At 40.5% G+C, this 17,249-nt stretch overlaps 1 protein-coding gene across 15 annotated transcripts in view; it reads right to left on the bottom strand.

Moving 5' to 3' along the window:
• Nucleotides 1-17,249, bottom strand: part of OSBPL6 (oxysterol binding protein like 6) — a 218,420-nt gene that overhangs the window by 171,055 nt on the left and 30,116 nt on the right. For 2 of the 15 annotated variants that reach the window (XM_061434354.1, XM_061434351.1), the window contains exon 2: nucleotides 12,298-12,426. The exons of the other annotated variants lie outside the window; for them this stretch is intronic. The gene's annotated coding sequence lies outside the window, so the exon portion shown is untranslated. The remainder of the gene's footprint in view (nucleotides 1-12,297; nucleotides 12,427-17,249) is intronic. 15 annotated transcript variants of the gene reach the window in all.

A 17,249-nucleotide genomic window follows, 5' to 3' on the forward strand; every position in this document is an offset into this window, starting at 1 on the left:
ATTAGGAGCTCGGGCTTCTGATAAAGTTTTTAATTTGACACCAAACATTCTAACAACCAACTAGAGTATACAATAATGTCCACAGTAATTCCAGTTACTGTAGATGGATTAACACTGAAACTCACACCCCACTGAGAAGCCTTGACCAATTCAGAGGAAGCAGCCATGATAAAATAAGGCCAAACAAAACAGATGGGAATGGCTACAAACTTTCAGACAGCAAGGCCATTTTACAGGAATCCTTGAAGCCAAATCTAGGATTCCTTCTGAGTATTGTCTCTTTATTTTTCTTAAAGGGGAAGCCCTAATTTCAAAAGAAGTATGTCTTGTTATTTTCATGTGTGTGTGCGAAGTCACTTCAGTTGTATCCGACTCTTTGTGACACTATGGACCATAGTCCCTCAGGCTCCTCTGTCCATGGGAATTCTGCAGGCAAGAATACTGGAGGGGTTGCCATGTCCTCCTCCAGAGGATCTTCCCAACCTAGGGATCGAACCCAGGTCTCTTAATGTCTTGCATTGCTAGGCAGGTTCTTTACCACTAGTGCCATGTGGAAATGGCTATAAACTTTCAGAGAGCAAGGCCATTTTACAAGAATTAGAAATTCAATGGAAGTGGTTGTTATCTGATTTCTAAATTTCACTTCTATGGTGTATTTCACTTCTAAAGCTAATTCAAGGATCTTTTTTTTGAGTATTTTCTCAACTATTTTTCTTAAAGGGAAGACCCTGATTCCAAACTTAAAGATTGAAGAAGTAAGTCTTGTTATTTTTACACTCGGACTATTAAACCGGTTTCTTGAATCAGCTATTTTAGGTTGCCTGAAAAATTATAAAATGTGAAAAATAATCATTTACAATTCCTAATGTTATGAAAATGAACACATCCCAGGCAGTATACCATGACAGTTTGTAGTCAAGTCATTAGGAAATCTTTCTTATATAATGATTTGTTATCCCATGTTAGTTGCAATTAAAAATTATCTGATAGTTAAAAAAAATCAGGAGTGCTGAGTCACTGTGAACCTTCTCACAGCAGCTGAACAAGAAGACCTGCGGCACAGGGGCATGCCCTGCTTCCACTACACTGAACGGAAAGGTTCTAAATAGGGGTGTTGCTGGGCGATTTTTGAAAGACCAGTCTGAAGCTGTTAATCCAGAAAAAAGTATTGGGCTGAGCAGAAACTCAGCGTTCTGGAAATAAAGAACAATGTCCCCATGTGATTTAAGACAATAGAAACAAAAAGCAAATGTAATATGTTATTTAAACTCTGAGAGTAATGAGCTAGGTAACTCAGTTTACTTCTCTATGAGAAAATAAAATTAGTAGCTAGTAATTGCTTACTGAGCTGTGACAAGGGTACTACTAATCTTCATATTTAACCATCACAACCACCTTGTAACATAAATACTATATCCCATTTTACATCTGAGGAAACTGAGGCTCTGATAGATTCAACAACTTTTCCAAGATCATACAGCTGGGAGGGGAAAGCTAGGACTCAAATACAAGTGCTTGGAATCTGGAGCCTTCCCCTGCCCTTAGCCACAGTGCCCTATGCCTCTTGGATTAGAGGTTTCCCAGCTTATCTCTTTGAAGTGAAGATACTCGTGAGAAAGCACCATAAAGTAATGATAAAATAAATCTAAAGGCAATATACATCTTTATGTGATACCAAGTTATCTTAGGGTAGACTCAAGAACAGGCAAACAGCACAACATGGTAAACATTTAAGGAAAACATACAGGAAAAATTTCAAATACAGGAAAGCTGTGCTGTGATTTATTCTGTCTGTGAAGTGAGAACAGTTAACTATTGTTTCACCCAGTTTAAGGCTCTGAACCCCAGAACACCAGTGTCCAGTTCACAGGCGATGGGAGCACAGTTTGAGAAACTCTAAAATGAATGTCAAAGATGTGTAAATTTGAACAAAGAATAACCTCTTATTTGTTTAAATTTATTAAATATGCTTATTCAATTTACAGAGATTTAACAGGATGTTATAGATGGTGAGGAGGTGGGGAAAGGACCACGGATGGATGAACTGTTGTAGGTGGAAATGCACACAAATATTCACTGTGGTGCTAATTATAAAACAGAAAGTACAAGCAATGGAAATATCCCCACAATAGGAAATGATTAACTTACAGGATGCTATGTAGTCTTCAACAATGCAGATCTATATTATCGGTACAAAATGTACTCGTGGTATGAGTTAGATGGGAAAGGCAGATTACAAAAGAGCAAGAAAGTATAATTCCATTAAAAATCTTTATAGTCTAGCTAGTGGACACTCCAAAGTGTTAATGGCAATTATCTCTACAGGATGCAATTGGGACAGTTATATATTCATTCTTTGAACAATCATACCTAAGGGTAAGTTTTTCCTTCCACCAGTGTGCCACATCAAGCCTTTTCCGCTTCAAAGGAGGATGGTCAAGGATAATCTTAGTGACTCATATGCTCTCTGGCATCTTTCAAGTTTACACATATTTCATAGCCACTTTCTTTTTAAAAAAATTTTTAAATTTGTATTGGGGTATAGCTGATTAGGGGCTTCCCTGATAGCTCCTGCATTGCAGGAGACCCCGGTTCAATTCCTGGGTCAGGAAGATCCCCTGGAGGAGGGATAGGCTACCCATTCCAGTCTTCTTGGGCTTCCCTGGTGGTGCAGATGTTAAAGAATCTGACTGCAATGTGGAAGACCTGGGTTCGAGCCCTAGATCAGGAAGATCCTCTGGAGGAGGGCATGGCAACTCACTCCAGTATTCTTGCCTGGAGAATCCCCATGGAGAGAGGAGCCTGGTGGGCTTACAGTCCATGGGGTCATGAAGAGTAGGATGTGACTGAGCGACTAAGCACAGCACAGCGCATAGTCGATTAACAAACGATGTTGTGACAGTTTCAAGTGAACTGCAAAGAGACTCAGCCATAGATATACATGTATACATTCTCCTTCAAATTCCCCTCCCATCCAGGCTACCACATAACATTGAGCAGAGTTCCATGTGCTACGTATAGTAGGTCCTTGTTGGTTATCCATTTTAAAAAAAATATATATTTATTTTAATTGGAGGCTAATTACTTTACAATATTGTATTGGTTTTGCCATATATCAACATGAATCCACCATGGGTGTACACGTGTTCCCCATCCTGAACCCTCCTCCCACCTCCCTCCCCGTACCATCCCTCTGGGTCATCTCAGTGCACCAGCCCCAAGCATCCAGTATCATGCATCGAACCTGGACTGGTGATTCGTTTCTTATATGATATTATACATGTTTCAATGCCATTCTCCCAAATCATCCCCCCTCCATCTCCCACAGAGTCCAAAAGACTGTTCTACACATCTGTGTCTCTTTTGCTGTCTCACATGTAGGGTTATTGTTACCATCTTTCTAAATTCCATATATATGCGTTAGTATACTGTATTGGTGTTTTTCTTTCTGGCTTACTTCATTCTGTATAATAGGCTCCAGTTTCATCCACCTCATTAGAACTGATTCAAATGTATTCTTTTTAATGGCTGAGTAATACTCCATTGTGTATATGTACCACAGCTTTCTTATCCATTCATCTGCTGATGGACATCTAGGTTGCTTCTATGTCCTGGCTATTATGAACAGTGCTGTGATGAACATTGGGGTACACATGTCTCTTTCAATTCTGGTTTCCTCGGTGTGTATGCCCAGCAGTGGGATTGCTGGGTCATATATGGCAATATGCCCAGGCCACCATAAGTTCATACTCTAAGTCTCTGACTCTCCTTGCATTTTGTAAGTAAGTTTGTTTGTATCATTTCTTTTTGTGCATGAGTGCCTGGTCGCTTCAGTCATGTCTAACTCTCTGCAACCCTATGGACCATGGCCTGCCAGGCTCCTCTGTCCATGGGGTTCTCCAGGCAAGAACACTGGAGTGGGTTGCCATTTCCTTTTCCAATCATTTCTTTTTAGATTCCATTTATAAGGGATATTATACACCATTTCTCCTTCTCTGTCTGACCTACATCACTCAGTTCCATAGCACCTTTAATACTTCCCAAGGCACTGTATGCTTCCATACTTCATCTATTTGACTTTTCCAAGGAATCCACCCAATATGCCAATGAAATAATAAAACCAAGACTAAGTCCTAGGATGCAAAATCCAACTGTACCCATCTGCTATGAGATTTCAAACCTCCTTCTGTGTCCATTCTCCCCTTCTTTCTTACAGAAATAGAACTCCCTCTACCGCTCCACCTCCACAAATCTCCTCACAGTAGCAGCCAGCCAGTCTACAATTCCCAGCCTCCCTTTCAGCTAGACATGGCCTCTCAGCTCTCTCTACTCACTGGAATCTGAGCAGAAGGATGTGTGCAATTAGGCCTTTAAAAAAAGAAATTGCTTGCCCACTCTATTTTCTCTCCCCAGCTCCCAACCTTGCTACAGGTAGGGTGCAAAAGAGGCCCTAATCAGCTAGTTTCTACTCTGTAGATGAAGTTAATACTAAGTGATTTGGAGAACAAGAAGGTATAAAGCGTTGGTCTCTAAATGGCTTGTATACCAGTGGTTTTCAAATTTCAGTGTACATCACAATTACCTGCATGACTTGTTAAGCCCAGAGTGTTGGAAGTGTTAGATATTCAGTCCTGTCCCACACTTTGTGACTATAGCACACCAGGCTCCTCTGTTCATGGAATTCTCCAGGCAAGAATAACGGCGTGGGTAGCAATTCCCTTTTCCAGGGGATCTTCCCAATCCAGGGATTGAACCCAGGTCTCCTGCACTGCAGGCAGATTCTTTACAGTCTGAGTGTTGGGCCCATCTCCAAGTTCAGATTCACAATTTGCATTTCTAAAAAGTCCTGAAGTGATATTAAGGCTGCTGGTCTATCTAGGGGAGGACATCGTGCTAACAAATGAACTAGAACTGCTCTTTTTTAGGGTGGCCACTAGCCACATGTGGTTACTGAGCACTTGAAAGGTGGTTAGTGAGACTGAGGAACTGAATCTTTAATAGTATTTAATTTTAATTACCTAAGTACCAATATTTGGTTCAGTTAATGGAAAACTTTTAACTATGTTTAGAATATCTTGGGTATGTGAAACTACTTTTTTCAACTATATATTTTATGAACTCTAAACACTGATCAAGTACTTCTGATGAAAATTTAGTGTCTGAGTTGATATGTGTTACAAGGATAAAATATATATAAGACTTTGAACACTTATTAAGATGAAAATTTAAACTATTTCATTAATAAATTTTATACTGATTATATACTGGAATAATATTTTTATTACATTAAGTAAAATATATTTATGAAACCAATTTCACTTATTTCTTTTTCAACATAGCTACTAGGAAATTTAATATTGTTACATACATGGCTCACACTGCATTTTTACTGAATGGCAATGATCTAGATTAGTATGTGAATGAGAAAGAGAAAGTGGGAGACAGATCTTCTGTCTTGTATGAGCAGTTAGTTTTGTTTGCAGTAGCTATTTAGCCTGAACCCTGTTATCCTCCCATGCAAAATATACAATTTCCAAAGTCCTGGTGACAAATGTACTATGCTGCTATCCCCTTTCCACTCATCTAATCCTTTTTTCCTTTTTTAATTCAACCTCAATGGCACAGAATAGGATTAATCACTATCTTTGATATGGAACACTTTCATATCTCTGGACCACACAGGCTTCCCTCTCACTCATCCTTCATATCTAATGTTGTAATATGGAACCATGAACCCACCACCCGAATCAAAAATTAGACTGTAACAATAACTTACTAATACTACTCAATAGCCCTCCCAGTCTCAGCCTCCTGAGATTAACAACCAGCCTGAATCCTATACTCAAGATTCTACTGCTTTCCTTTCTATGTATTATCATCTCATCTACATGTATTCCGAAAAACTATGGTTATGATTTTAGTTGCTTTTAAATTTATAGGAAAGGCAATATATGTAATATTTTTAGAATTTTTCATCTTATATTATTAAAACATCTATGCTGCAACCCTTTCATTATACTTTATTTTGATTATGGCATGTCTCCCATGGGGAGAATATAATACAGTTTACTCATCTACTCTCTTGTCCAGTGACTGGGGTTTTCCCAGGTTTTAATATTGTGTACTGTGCCACCATAAATATTTCTGTATATATGTGCAAGAATTTCTTTTACATATATACTTCTACAAATGCCAAGCACCTGGCTAGATGCTGCGGAGACAAAGACAAATAAAAGGAAGTTCATAATCTGTAGGATTTGAAGTCTAGAGGGGGAAAGACACAACTAAAGAAATAGCAGCAACTGCAGAATATGCACTAGACTCCACGCAGCACCAACAAGGGAGGAGTTAACTGGGGAAAATCTAAGACTGACTGGTGCTCCTTTCCCACTGTCCAGCTCCTATAATTGGCATCCTTTATAAATAACTTCTCTTCCAAATGCTTATGCTCTCAAAGGGTAAAGGCTAGCCTTAGAGAACAGAGATTTGTACACTGTGCTAGTTATTCTCCACTCCCCCACTCTTCCATTATCCAGTCTTTTCTTGCTCTTCTCTGTGTTCCAGGAAGCTAACCTCTACAGACTGCATCACAGCTTTCCTGGTGGCTCAGTGGTAAGGAATCCATCTGCAGTGCAGGAGCTGCAGGAGACATGGGTTCAATCCCTGGATTGGGAAGATCCGCTGGAACAGGGCATGGCAGTCCACTCTAGTATTCTTGCCTGGAAAATCCCATGGACAGAGGAGCTTGGTGGGCTACAGTCCATAGGATCGCAAAAGAATTGGACATGACTGAAGTGACTTGGCACACACACACACACAAAGACTCTGTCACCCAAGATCCCTTACCACTACCTTCCAGATGAATTTGGCTACAAAAATACCAGTAGATCAGAGCAGATGAGAGAGGAGAGGAAAGGGGAGTCAAGGTATTTACCTTCACCCCCATCTCCCTGCCTGTTTCTGTCCTGGCTGTGCTGTTGCACACCTACAGTTTCATGGCCAGAGCTTTCACTCACTGGGTCCCAGAGACACTGCTTTCTCCCTTGTTCCTTCTGACCTAGAGATGGCCATGGTTTCCACTGTTACTGGCTCCAGGGAACCTGGGGGTTCTCTGGACCCTGTCCTCATCTGGAACTACAAAATTCAATCTTGAAAATATCTGAGTAAAACTTCTGTTTACCAAGGGCCTGAAATACTGTCCCTTTTCAACACTGACTGAAGGTATGCCTCGGACAGCACATTTTATCAAGTGCTGGATATGCTAGCTTCAGCTGGAGTAAAATTTGCATCTCTCCTGCACCTGGTTTGACATCTGCAAAAAGGGGGCTCTTAAGAGCAGTTCTGGATATTTCAAGAATGAGTCATGGACTTTTTTAATAGGATGAATTAAGCACCTGACTGAGAATTCTGAGAGTAGAGAACGGTCAACTCACTGGTATCCCCGTCTAGGCTTTCTCCCCAGGACCACACAATGCCTGTTTGCCTGAGCCTGCATTCCGCTTATCCAAGCAGCTAAAACACCACCACCCGTCATAATAACCATCCAGGTATACTGTGCATGTGTTTTGTTTTTTTAAAACCTGCTTTAACTAAACTAGTTTCAAGTCTGTGATGGTTCTGATTCATGAAAGCAGTGAGTAAAACTGTGCCCTATCATTTTGAGCAGCATCATTTTGATTCCAGAAAAATCACTCATGATTTATTCAAGGTACAATGGAGAGTACTGGAAAGAAAACAATATTAGTTCCTAAAGCAGAGTTGACCAATTACATCATATAGGCAAGTCTGTTTCAGTGAAAAAACATTTTTATTATATACTTCCCAGAAGTCTCCACTATTCTTTTTTCTCCCCAGATATTCATTTATGGACCATGTATTTTTTCCCCTAAGAGTAACTTTCTGGTCTTCATTCTCAATTCCTTTCTGCTCAATCTGGGCTATACTGTTTTCTTATGCATGAACCATTTGCTGATATTTATTATCTTGATTTCTGTCACTGACTTCTATGCATGCTTCCTCTTCCAGCCTCTCTTTCTGTCCCTGCTCTCTCAATTCTCTTTTCTTTTCTTCCTTCTCTCCCTCCCCTGAGTTCATGTGAGATCATGGCATAAGCTCACTTCCCCCAACATTAGTGGAATGTCCTAAAACAGACAAATGTATTAATACTTCCGCTCAGTTCCTCCCTTCAGTGGTAGCATTCCCACTGGGACTTGGGGCATTCGATTAGAAGCAAGTGAGGTTGCCCAGGCAACGGCTCCAAATTGTCCTAGGATGCCTGGCAAGAGTGTTTTACACAGCCTGATGTGAAGGTCATACTAGCCAACCCCGTGACAGTTAAAGGCGCAGTCTCTGTGCAGTCAGCCAAGGGCTCAGGGAGCATCCATCAAGATGATCTCAATAACATTTGCATAATCATAAAACTGTCAGACTCCCAAAGCCATGAGGACCCATACGAACAGACTATTTCAGAGAGCCAAAGATACTAGCTTAGAGAAGGAACAATAGGTGAGTGTGCTAAAATCATCAAAATGAACACTTAAAAAACCAACCAGATGGAATTCGATCACTTAGCTGGTGAAAACACTTTAGCTACTTGGGTTTTCTCAAATGATTTAGGAACAGTTCTACCCCGAGGCAAGGCAATAAATGGAAGGGTCTGAAAAAAGTAACTCTGTACCTTTTACTTTTTATAATTTCCTGAGATCAGAAGTATTTAAAACATTATTCTCAAATACCAAGACACAACATTGAAAAACATGCTCATATCCACCAAATTAATGTTACATTTGACTAAATCACAATCAAAATTCCAATCAAGTGGAGCGAATGCAGAGAAGAAATCCATATCCCTAATATGTGAAGTGCTCTCAAAATAATAAACCAAAAACAGGAATACTCCTATAGAAAATGGATAAAGCAAACTAGTCAATTGACCACAAAATTCAAATGGCCAATACAATACTGAGAAACACTCAGCTTGAAAAACAAAGATGAAATTTAAAACAATAAGAAACCACTTTTCACATGACAGATTACTAATGAAGCAGAATAAACTTTTAGGAAAGTAATCTAGTAACAAGTCTCCTAAGCCTTCAATGTAGGCTCTGCTTTGATCTAATAAATTCTGTATTTAAGAGTTTATCTTCAGTATATAATCAAGCAAGCACCCAATCATGTATACAAAGATGTTCATCATGGGATTGCTTATAACAGCAAAAAATCAGGACACAACCTACATCCAGCAAATCTTCACAGCCATTCTAAGTGATGATGTAAATATAGTCACCAGTATGGAACAGCAGTTCAAATATTTTCTCTGGTTGGAGCAAGGGGTAAGGAAAGGGTTTACAAAGTACCATGTGTCTATTTTTTTAAATAAATAAATAATATAGGAATATAAATCTTAGGGAAGAAAATATGGGTATTTAAACATCAAATGTTATCTGAGTATTTAACGCCAAGTTTGGACAGTGGGATTATGAGTGATTTTTATTTCTTGGGGGAGAGTCTATCTTAAATTATTTTTCTGGCATGAAAAATACTACCTCCCATAACATTTAGTTTTAAAATGTCAAAATGAATTGTAATTACCTTACAAGCATATCAAGATTTTTTTTTTCAGCAAACTTGCTTTAGGCCAAGGTTATTAAATCTCTTTGTAATGTGTGAGTCTCTACAAATTAGAATATAGAAGATCCTTAGACATCTATGGATTTTAGGTAAATGGATGGACAAGAGATTAAAATGACATCACCAGCATCAATTCCTAGAAGTCAAGATAGTATCTGATAAAGCTGCAGCTTAGGGTTGCTCCCTGACATAATCACAGAATCAGAACTTCGTGGGGAACATGCTACAAACCATCACTCATTATAGGCTCCAAGAGGGTGATTTCCTCAGTAGATATCTTGCCTCTTTCCCCTCTGATTCAATGTACACCATAGAAAAAAAAAAAAAACAGAAAAAAAAGCCAACACCTACAGAGAACATGGGATCTGAGAGTGGGATCTAATAAGAGGATTTTTCACACACAGGGCCCCATGGTGGTTTACTCTAATGCGGACAGTCTAAATGCTGTGCCCGTGAGAGGTCACCGGACAAGACAGGTCTGAGCCCAGGAAAGCAAAATCATTCATTTTTACCTGTTCTGCCAAGTAAAAGTATCTCAAGCTTGGTACTTCATATATCCCCAGTTGTGAAACCAGCTCTCTTCTACCCCACAAAACATGACTGGTTGACTGCATCAATTATCCTGTGAGCATCATTCACTAATCAAACCCACATCTTTGAAAACTCAACCCACATCTCTAAGAATACATTGCACTTGACTGATGAACAGCGTTCACTTTTATCCTTAAACTAAAGATCAGCTATTGTCATTGTGGGACTGTTTAGAAGTTTATTACCTGGTGAAAATTTCATAACACAAACACACACTTCTGTGCATAACCAACAAATAGGTTTAGATAATCTTTAGGTTTACATAATCTTAGAACTTACTTTTCCAAAACAGCATGCTCACAGCCTCATCTACCCACGCAGGGTGCCTTCCGTCAGGTTCATTCAATAATGACAGACTCACTTATTAAGAGGTTATGTATTCACTTTACAATGCAGTTCCTTCAAGTAGCACCTAATATGCTTATAATAAGCTTATTAGGTGTGCTTATTAGGTATTTCCGAGTGATGCTTCTACCCAATACTAAAATAGCTGGCAATACCCCAGGCCCACCTAAATTTCACCAATGCTACTCAAGTTCTTTATTTTTATTTTTGTTCAGGTTTATATTTCCTCTTCTTTTCTTTTTTCTCTTGATTTTTAGGCATTTGATAAGTGGCAATCTCTTGGCTGTGCACAAGTGGGCCTTCCAGAGGCTTGTTTTATGGTGGTTAGAATTTACAGTCGATGTGAATAGTCTAGTAGAAACAACCAAGCCCCAGAATGCAGGGGAGACAAAGAGGTTCTTTACCACAGGGAGTCCTTGACTTGCCTCAGGGGGCTCAAGAGTCAATTACCTCTGAGCTAAGCCCATAACAGAACCAGCATTCTGGGGGCAAGAACCTGGCTTAATGGACACAATCCAGTGATCCCACAAGAGCAATCTTTTCAGATGCTTTCACTGCTCAGCCGCACACTAGCAACTTCCTGTAACTGCATTTTCCCATGGAGTGTCTAGGCAACATGCAAAAAATCCAAAATCGACAGGAAAATCCCATTTCAGGAATCAATCCTGATGTCAGCAACAGAAGCCGAACTACAAGAGACAGTCCGGCTGTGTATGCAACTCAACTGATGATGCTTCTGCGACATCACATTTTACTTCTAAAAATATGGTTTCATTTCTTTTCTCTATAAAATAAGAATATGAAATGTATTTTAGAAACAGATATCAAATTCCAGTTAGAAGTTGACTCATTTTCCAACTTACATACTTCCCATTAATCTGAGATAGTCAATTAGCACAACAGAACTTAGTTCTTAAGTCCTGGCCAAGCCTGTTGTCACATTCTGGCTTCTGAGTCTGTGTATTCCCAGATTTCCTCAGCACACAGTGGTCATTCCAATGAAGGTGCATAGGAGTAGTGCCCCCGTGATCTGCTTGCAGACCATACTGCACGACTTCATCCTCTGTCCAAGATCTCTGTCCCCTTTTCTAAGCATTCAAAATCTGAAAACTTTCAGAATTAACTATATTCTCACATTTTTGGAATCTTCGTGACACTAGTTAGGAGAATGTCCTGCATTTGTGGCCTTGAAAAGGCACTGCTCTGATGCACTAGGGTGATGGTGGAGGTAGTTATTTAATTCCATCCATCCTGCTAGGATTTATTGACCACAGTTCAGCATATTGAAGAGGACATGTCACAAGGTCACTAATTGCTCCTGACATATGAGGTTTACCACTGGAACCTCTGAATATGAAATGGGTCTCAGATTTAATACTGCATAATCAGTTCCTGTTTCAGGAGACTCTTGCTGGAAAGGGGTCTGACGGGATGGCTTTCAGCAGCAACACGCGCTGATCATAAATAATTACTCGCTAAGAACCAGCCATTCAGATGCTGACATAAAATTCAGTTTCCCTCCCCTCACCACTAGTGTTATAAGCAACGTAAGATTCGCTGTCTGTGGCTCCTTAGTGATACTCCTCTAAACGTCACCCTTGGACTGTAAGGTACTATCTGCAGAACCCAACTGTCATGGAACTAACAACCCCCATGGGCTTTACAGCAGGACCAAGGCACCGCAAGTTTATAAATTTACCTTGGATTTTGAAACTGGGCTTTGCCACTTACCATTTTTGGTTTTGGGTAAACTGTTCAACTTCTGCACTTCAATTTTCTATTCTATAATACGAGGATAAAAACATCTGCTCCAAAATATTGTGAAGATTCAAGGTGAACATGGATTCGGGCTTTGTATTCCTGGCAAAAAAAACCCTTAAAATGATGCCATGCTGTTCTCAGCGCATCACATCAGGAGGCAAAGGATGTCAGATCATCCCATCATCGATGGTGTTAACCTTGATCACCTGCACAAGTTTGTGTCTGCCAGACCTGGCATCTAGTCTCCATTTCCCTCTTTGTAATTAATGAGTATTTTGTGGAAAATACCGAGACTATGCCAGTATCCACTGTTCATCAAATCTCTACCCACACACAGACAACTCCTGGCTTTATCAATCATCATTGTGTTGTTTGCCAAATGATGACTTTCCTATTTTTCACCCTACATTTTTTGGTGGGCATTCTCCTGTTAGAACTTATTCTCCCCCATTCCCATTCATTTATTGATCAACACAGATTCATTAAATCTTATTTCAGTTCATGCTTTATAATACATTACTACATTATTTATTTAATAAATAAATAAATTTTCCAGTTTTTCCAGATCTGATCTGTGAGAGCCCCTTGCGCTTATGTTTTTGGAAAGCAGATTCAGTGAATACAATTTTGTGTACCCAGAGGTATGTTCAGTGCCAAAAAAACCTCTTCTTTTTCAGTGTGCTTTGGGAGTGGTAAGACAACACAGAAATCATTCACAAATCCTAGTTTTTTTTTTTCTTTTCCAGTAATCTCCTAGTTGACATTCATCTTTAATTATAAACAGATCTCCTCTTAGAATCAACTGTCAGATAGCTTTCAAAAGGGAGTGCCTATATTAGCCTTTAAAAAAAACAGGCCGTAAAAAAGAATTTTCAGCACCAAGCATCTTCCTCAAGTATATCCCTTGGTTCAGGACACTTCTTAGTGATCTCACACTGGCTACAGGTCACACAGGCATCTCAAACAACATGAGATAATGGATATAACTCACCAGACTGAGTACAGATGCTCAGTTAGTGGCAACTAACTTGGAGAAAGAAATGGCAACCCACTCCAGTATTCTTGCCTGGAGAATCCCATGGATGGAGAAGCCTGGTGAGCTACAGTCCACAGAGTCGCAAAGAGTTGGACACGACAGAGCGACTTCACTTCACTTCTCTTAGTGGCAACTCTTAACGTTTGTCTTTTTACCCACCCCAGAAATAAACATCCATTCCTCCTCTGGTACCATCTACCTCCATCTACCTAATCTCATCAGATACCCCATCTTTTGACCGATAAACCACAAAGTCATCTTCAAATCTTCTCTCTCCCTCCCTCAGCTGATAAAACTCTGCTAGTGCTACAATCTAGCTTCTAGTTCAGGCTCCTGCCCTCAACATTCTCTCCTTCCCTCACCTTATCCTCCACACCACGCTCCTCTTCCTAACTAATATGAACATGCCCCTCCTCAACTGGGAGGATCCAGTCGAATAAGGCAGGATCCGCATGATTGGCGCGTGGCACCAAACCACGTCTCCCTAGCCTTCCATGCTGCAACTCACTGAACTCCAGGCCTGCAATTATTTGATTACCTATTTGTCTCAAGAAGGCCTCCAAATACAGGGTGGTATTCTGCCTCTTCTTGTATCTCCACTGCCCAGCTCTGTACTCAGTAATATTGTCTGTGTTAACAAATAAAAAGGTACCGGAGACTGAGACACAGTCATCCACTTGTTAGAAGCACTGCACACAAACAGCCAATTTTCCTAGAATTTTATTACTGATTCACACAAAGTAAAACAAATTTGTTTTGGATAGCAGAGTAATGAGGTCATTTGGAATAAGCAGAACAGGTAAAAATCTCTTTAAAACAGGCATTAATTACATAGTAAGAAGCCCAGTGAATAAATATTTAATTACGATTCTCTATCCCGGAAGTGCCAAGTTTGGTTTGTTTGGGTTTTTTTCAGTTAGTTATGTTTTTAAACTGGTGCTTTGTATTGAAGTTTTCTTTGAGAGTCAGCTTGATGTATCAAGTTGGCTTCAGGCTACAGTTGCCAGTTATTCAATCCAATCTAGGTATTACTATGAAGATATTTTGTAAGTGCAATTGAAGTCCATAATCAGCTGACTTTTAAGTATGGGGGATAATCCTAAATAATCTAGGTGGCCCTGCTCCAGTCACTTGGAAGACCTGAAGGCTGGAGCTGGGGCTTCCATGAAGAAGAAATTCTGCCTGTGAACAGCAGCGTTCATATGCCCTAAGCCCAAGAATTCCAGCCTGCCTTTCCTGATCTCCTGCCTTACAGATGTACTTGCCTAGGTGGCCCCTTAAATCACGTGAGAAGGCTGATTCCTGCAATAAATCTTTTCTCTCCTACTGGTTCTGTTTCTCTGATAGAACCCTGACAGATATACAGACAGACTACTTCGAGAATAGAGGGAGAAAGCGTACGAAATAGCTGAACAGTTAACAAGATCTAAATCAGCTTTCACAGTATTGCTTCATGATGGAATGGGAAGTGTTTGAGTCCTAGAACATCAGATACCCCATATTCCAACAAATACACATAACATATGCCATGGCTTCTGTCCAGCCATATTCATTATACATTCATTTGACAAATATTTGTAATGAGAGGCACTGCGGAGTGAATGGTGAGCCAGACAGGCATGGTCCCTGCTCTCAGGGAGTTTACAGGCTAGTAAGAGAATCAGGCATCAAAACAGTAATTATACAAATGCTCATTTAATTATGATGAATGCTAGGAAATAAGATGCTGTTGGCATATTTAGTAGGGGAATCTAACCAACTGGGGAGGACTTTTGGGACTGTCACTGAGAAATGACACTGCAGCTAGGATTAGAAGGTCAATAGGCTGTAGCCACTGGCTTCCTAGGTGGCTCAGTGGTAAAGAATCCGCCTGCCAACACAGGAGATGAGGGTTCAATCTCTGGATAGGGAAGATCCCCTGGAGGAGGGCACGGCATCCCACTCCAGTATTCTTGCCTGGGAAATCACATGGACAGAGGAGCTTGGTGGCTACAGTCCATGGGGTCGCAAAAGAGTTGGACATGACTCAACAACTAAAACAGCAATCAACAACAATCGCTGCACACTTTGAAGCAGATCCTGACCTGATCAGATCTGCGCTTTAATATTTTTCTAGCAGCTGTGTATAAATTGAAAGGAGGAAAACCGGATTTGGGAAGAGTGGTTACAAGATTTTCGCTACTGCAAAGAAAAAGACAATGAGGGCATGGACTAGGGCAAGGCGATGGGGATGGAGAGAGATGGCTGAAAGAAATCAACAGGATGTGGGGTGGCAATGGATCATTTCCCAGCTTGAGCAGCCAGGGCAAGAGGAGTGCGGAGAGGGAAGATTTGGGAGAGAAGATCTGTTCTGGGCACACACAAGTTTGCAATTCTTGTAAGATATCCACGTGGATATATGCATCCCGAATCCAGAAGATACCTGGCCCAGATAAATGCATGCAGAACTTGCTAGCATGGAATCAGAATTTGATGAGGTCAAACAGGGAAGGAGTATAGGGAGGGAATAAGACCTAAGACAGGATGCTGGGAGCACAGATATTTTAAGTGGATGGAAGAGCCTGAAGAGGAGCAATGGAGAAGATTTACATTCCAAAGGGTGCACATTTTTCACTGAAAAGGACCTAGTAACCAAGTATAAAGGTAACAACTTAGGGAAAACCCAATTTAAACTGACATGAATAATTTCCAGCTAAGGTGTTTTCTACAATGAATACCACCTCACTGATTACTATTTGCAATAGTTATTCAGTCTTTGGGTCAAACTGTACTTTCCGAAGTCACTTCTTATTAACACTAATGACTCGGTCCTTTATGTATAATTAGTTGAGGCAATTAGTTACAAGGCTCACATTAGAACACACTGCTTTAATCTTTTGAAAATCACTATGTGCCACATAATTCTAAGAGTGCTTCACTTGAAAGAAAATACTGAACCAATAGGAAGTACTAATTTTAAAAAGCTGTAAGAAGAGTGCCCCGGCCCCAAGAGAATCACACAAATTAGTGCAGGCTCAGTGACTAAAAGAACTTAGGCTCCAGGAAAAAACACATTTAAATTGAAATTGCACTTTCTCAGACTAGGAACACTTCTTGCCTGAATCCTCCCCATTAATACAATACAAGATATGTCAGAGAAAGCTCTACAGTGTGTTGAAGTTCAGAGGGCAATTTGTAAGGCAGCCTTATTATGGCTTATAAAAACAGGCCCAGCAGAGGCCCACAGATCCAGCAGTCACGACAGCATGGTGCTCAAGTGGGAACTTAATGAATATTTGACGATGACATTTTTCCTCCTTTGCATGCTGTTACAAGGCAGCCCCCATCTTATCAATGGGACTGGGGCCAAGTCTATGACATGAACCTGAAACACATTTTTCCTTAAAAGTTCTGTTATAAATGGTGGAGCCCAGGCCATACGTTAAACCCAAGAGTTTAACTAGAGCTTCTGACCACCATTTATAACAATGCTTTTGTAAAGAAAATACATCAAGCATAACTTAGTATTCCAAGGACGTATCTTTCCTTAGCAGCAGTCCCAGAATGGACAAAGATACCACTTTTCCGAAGCAGCGGGAAAAGGACTCATCTGGCTCCAGGCCAGGAATGTGGGCAGAAGAGTAAAGATAGCACAGGAGTTGGGAGTAGGGGCCAGTGGCTGCCATTGACAGACCAAAGCCCAAAGGTGAGGATGCGGAGGGTAAGTGAGGGTGGGGCAGGACAAAGACACAAGCCCTAGCAGGGCTGTAGGGATACAGGAGGGTTAGGGATTCCTTACCCAAATGACTGAGGCTGTGGTCAGTAGTATGCCCAAGTGCTGGGAACGACTATGTGCTAGCAGGAGCCCTAAGGGGAAAAGCGGGCCAGGGACAACCTGAGAGGTGAG

Source organism: Bos javanicus, chromosome 2 (genome assembly GCF_032452875.1).
Source record: "Bos javanicus breed banteng chromosome 2, ARS-OSU_banteng_1.0, whole genome shotgun sequence".
Taxonomy (NCBI): domain Eukaryota; kingdom Metazoa; phylum Chordata; class Mammalia; order Artiodactyla; family Bovidae; genus Bos; species Bos javanicus.